General features: G+C 43.5%; 1 pseudogene; it reads right to left on the bottom strand.

Annotated features, from left to right (window-relative positions):
* Positions 1-203: 203 nt before the first annotated feature.
* LOC142441001 (glyceraldehyde-3-phosphate dehydrogenase-like) lies at positions 204-1,226 on the bottom strand (annotated as a pseudogene).
* Positions 1,227-5,132: the final 3,906 nt, after the last annotated feature.

Below are 5,132 nucleotides of genomic sequence, written 5' to 3'. Positions count from 1 at the left end.
TTTTTTTTTTTTTTAGGTACAGTGTACTTTATTGATGGTGCATAACAAGGTCAGGTTCTCTAAGCCCCTCCCCTTCTTTCAGGGGGTTCTGATGTTATATTCTCAGTATGTTAAGGGATTGAATTAGGGGCAAAGACTCCCCAGCAGCTGAGAGCCTCTCTTCCTCTAGTGCTGTTGCTGGGGCTGCTGGTCCAGGGGGGCTCTTACTCCTTGGAGGCCACGTGGACCATGAGGTCCACCACCCTGTTGCTGTAGCCAAATCATTGTCATCCCAGGAAATGAGCTTGACAAAGTGGTCGTTGAGGGCAATGCCAGCCCCAGCATCAAAGGTGGAAGAGTGGGTGTCACTGTTGAAGTCACAGGAGACAACCTGGTCCTCAGTGTAGCCCAGGATGCCCTTTAGGGGACCATCGGACGCCTGCTTCACCACCTTCTTGATGTCACCATACTTGGCAGCTTTCTCCAGGTGGCAGGTGAGATCCATGACGGACACATTGGGGGTGGGGACACGGAAGGCCATGCCAGTCAGTTTCCCATTCAGCTCTGGGATAACCTTGCCCACAGCCTTGGCAGCGCCAGTAGATGCAGGGATGATGTCTGGGCAGCCCCACGGCCATCGTGCCAGAGTTTCCCAGAGGGGCCATCCATGGTCTTTTGGGTGGCAGTGATGGCGTGGACTGTGGTCATGAGTCCTTCCACGATGCCAACATTGTCCTGGATGACCTTGGCCAGGGGGGCTGAGCAGCTGGTGGTGCAGGAGGCATTGCTGACCATCTTGAGGGAGTTGTCGTACTTCTCATGGTTCACGCCCATCACAAACATGGGGGCATCGGCAGAAGGGGCAAAGATGATCACCCTTTTGGCACCGCCCTTCAAGTGAGCCCCGACCTTCTCCATGGTGGTGAAGACACCGGTGGACTCCACGACATACTTGCCACCGGCCTCGCCCCACTTGATGTTGGCGGGATCTCACTCCTGGAAGATGGAGATGGCCTTCCCATTGACAACAATCTTCCCATTCTCAGTCTTGACAGTGCCCTTGAACTTGCCATGGGTGGAATCATACTGGAACATGTAGACCATGTAGTTCAGATCAATGAAGGGGTCATTGATGGCAACAATCTCCACTTTGCCAGAAGTGAAAGCAGCCCTGGTGACCAGGCGCCCGATGCGGCCGAATCCGTTCACTCCGACCTTCACCATCGTGTCTCGGGGCTGCGGCTGGGACTGCACGGGAACGGGAGAGGCAGCTGTCTGTCGCACGAGGAGGAGCAGAGAGCACTCATATGAGTGTCTAGAGATGTGTCTCTCTAGTCTGCCCTAGACTAACACACAACAGACACACCATTTTCAAAAAAGTTTTTGCAAACCAACTGTTATTTTGTCTTTATTATTTGATTTCTATTTCATTGATTTCTACTCTTATTTGGAGTTAATTGGTATTGTAATGTGAAAGCAAGGGTCATTGATTTCTCACTGCTCTGATTTTCCTATATAACTACTATAAGCTTCTCTTTAAAATTTATCATCCTATACATTTTATGTCACTATTTCATTATCATTGAATCAAAGTATTTTTTGAATTAAAGTATTTTTAAATTTCCATTGTGATTTCTTATTTGATTCATGGGTTATTTAATGTTGTCTTGCTCAATTTCAAAATATTTGAAAGATTTTCTAAGTATGGGTTTCTAATTTAATTCCATTGTAATTGATTTATAATTTAATTCTATTTTGTCCAGGAAACCTCATTAGAAATCCAGTCCAAAAACTTACTGAGATTGATTTTACAGTCCAGTTTATGGTTTGCATTGTGAAAAATTACATATGCATTTGAGAAGATTTTGCTGGGTGGAGTATTCTACAAATGCCAATTGAATCATGTTATTAGTAATCTTCCATAAGGAGCTCTGGTAGTGTGGTGGTTATGCATTGGGTTGATAATGCAAGGTCATCAGTTCAAAACCACCAGTCAACTCCTCCAGAGAAAGAGGTAGCCTTCTACTCCCATAAAGAGTTAGTCACGGCATCAGACAGTGTAAGATATGACAAAATAATAATTTATAAATTATCAAGGGCTCATGAGGGAGGGGGGAGCAGGGAGGGAAGGGAAAAATGAGGACCTGATGCCAGGGGCTTGAGTGGAGAGCAAATGTTTTGAGAATGATGAGGGCAATGAATGTACAGATGTGCTTTACACAATTGATGTATGTATGGATTGGGATAAGAGTTGTATGAGCTCCTAATAAAATGATTTAAAAAAGAAATAGCTAATTATCTTTATACCTTTAAAGATAATTTTTACCTATAGCCCTTGTCACTCTTTTTGGCATTTTTCATTCCTTCCTGTAAGTTCAGGTTTCTATCTCAAATCATTTTCCTTCAGTATAAAAGACACCATTTAGCATTTTATGTTCTGCTTGAGATTGACTCTTTCACATTTTGTCAGCCTAAAATTGTCTTTATTTCACCTTGATTTTTAAAGTATACTTTGCTATCTAATAGAGGTCTGGCTGACCATCTTGTTGGGGTTGGTGTTTGAAACACTCACGATGGCATTTCTTCACTATCCCGCAGCTGCCCCTTCTCTGAGGGCTCCAAGACACGTGGGTGTGCCCGTGCAGACCCGGCACGCAGAGCAAGGGGCAGCCGTTCACACTGAGTAAGGGGTACTCAACAGTGTGCAATCAGGACAGGTGTGACTTCCACCATAGGTACTCAATCTATATGCGAAGCAAATAACCTTCGAGGCTGGGATTCTGAAGAACGCAGCATCAGCAACCTGTGACACGCTTGCTGAAAGCAAAGAGGAAGCACTAAAAAAACAATAGCCTTCAATATAGAGAATGAAGCAAAAGGAAGACAAAACCCTTCACAGCTGGAATAATAAGCAAGCATCATGGATGGAGAAAAGGTTGAAGTTGCCAAGCATCTTACTTGGACCCACAATCAACATTCATGGAGACAGCAGTTAAAAAAAACCCCAACAAACCAAAGGACACACGTCATGAACGAGTGCCACAGATTATGTGTTAGCAAATCTGCGGCAAAGGGTCTCTTTACAGTTTAATGAAGCAGCGAGGTAACTTGGAAGACTAAGGTGTCCGATCATTTTAGTGCCCTCTTATGCATGCAAAAGCTGGGTGGAGAATTAGGAAGAGTAAGTCATGGCATCGATGAGGAATATGAACTGTGCCACGGGCTGCCCGAGAAACAAAGTCTGCCTTGGAAGAAGTTCCACCGGAATTCGCATTAGAAGAAAGGACCATGAGACGTCATCTCCCTTACTTTGGGTATCTTAGCAGGAGGGGCCCATCCCAGGAGGAGACCATGCTTGAGGGTGAGCAAAAGATGTCCCTTGATGAGCTGGATTGGCACAATGACTGCAACAATTGCAATGGACAGGTGTCATTCTATTGTATACAGAATTGCTCTGAGTCGGAACCAACTCAGTACCTCCTGATAACACAACGAATGTAACTTTATTTTCTTTCTGGCTACATTCGAGATTCTTGACCCCATGCTTTAAGATGTTTGGCTATGACACTGCTTGGGGCACTCTGAGCTTCTTGGAGACGTGTTGTTGAGCTTTGGTTTTTATTTGTTGTTTAATTTGGATCTGGTTTCGATTGGTTTGATGGTGTGTGTGTGTCATAAGTTTATAATGAATGCCACGTATTATGTGTAAGAAGATAGTAGGTAATGAGGTAAATAAGCCCAGGAATGAAAAAAAAAAAAACCCTTCTTCTATCAGACTGTTATTATGGGAAGATGACTTAGTATCTAGTCTGAAATTGAGCTGGTTTTGAACTTGGTTATGGCTTTAAATTGGTTCCCCCTTTAAATTCTGTGTAGTAAGGTTCCAAAGTCTCTTAGTAATGACCATGGTTACACCATACTTCAGATGAAGTCTAGACTTATAGATTGCATTGCCATTGGGGCAGAGTAGAGCTGCCCCTTTGGGTTTGCAACACTAAATCTTTATAGGAACAGAAAGTCTCATCTTTCTCCTAAGGAGCAACTGCTGGATTTGAACCGCTGACCTTATGGTGAGCAGCCCATGAATTAATCCACTCCACTATGTTATCAAACCAAACCAAACTCACTGCCACCTAGTCAATTCTGACTCAAAGCAACCCTATTGGTCCCCAAAGAACTGCCCTCGTGGGTTTTCAAGACTGTAAGTCAGTGGTTCTCTACCTTCCTAATGCCTCCACCCTTTAATACAGTTCATGTGGTGGTGACCCTCAACCATAAAATTATTTTCATTGCTACTTCGTAACTGTAATTTTGCTACTGTTATGAATCATAATGTAAATATCTGATATACAGGACGTATTTTCATTGTCACAAATCAACATAATTCAAATGAGGGCTGGAGGCACAGGGAATCCAGGGTGGATGATACCTTCAGGACCAAGGGTGTGAGGGGCGATGCTGGGAGAGTGGAGGGTGAGTGGGTTGGAAAGGGGGGACTGATTACGAGGATCCACATGTGACCTCCTCCCTGGGAGAGGGATGGCAGAGAAGGGGCGGAAGGGAGACTCCGGATAGGGCAAGATATGACAAAATAACAATGTATAAATTACCAAGGGCACATGAGGGAGAGGGGAGGTGGGAGGGAGGGAAAAAAAAAAAGAGGACCTGATACAAAGGGCTTAAGTGGAGAGCAAATGCTTTGAGAATGATTGGGGCAGGGAATGTATGGATGTGATTTATACAATTGATGTATGTATATGTATGGATTGTGGTAAGAGTTGTATGAGTCCCTAATAAAATGTAAAAAAAGAAAAGAGGAGAAAAAAAAAGAAAATGATTAGGGCAAAGAATGTACGGATATGCTTTATACAACTGATGTATGTATATGTATGGACTGTGATAAGAGTTGTATGAACCCCTAATAAAATGTTTATTTTTAAAAAATCAACATAATTAAAGCAGAGTGATGAATCACCAAAACCTTATGTAATTACATATTGTGAAATATTTACTTCTAATGACAAATAAATGAAATTTTGTCTTGAAGCATGGTGTAGCATGGGTTACAGTCTTCACGCCGGGTACTCGTATGTGGGGATATCTACATGTGGGTGAACCGCCTGGAGATGGATAGAGGAGCAGTGTCTTGGTTC

Source organism: Tenrec ecaudatus, chromosome 2 (genome assembly GCF_050624435.1).
Source record: "Tenrec ecaudatus isolate mTenEca1 chromosome 2, mTenEca1.hap1, whole genome shotgun sequence".
Classification (NCBI taxonomy): Eukaryota; Metazoa; Chordata; class Mammalia; order Afrosoricida; family Tenrecidae; genus Tenrec; species Tenrec ecaudatus.
Note: the sequence above shows the minus strand (reverse complement) of the source record. Positions and strands in the feature narration are given on the sequence as shown.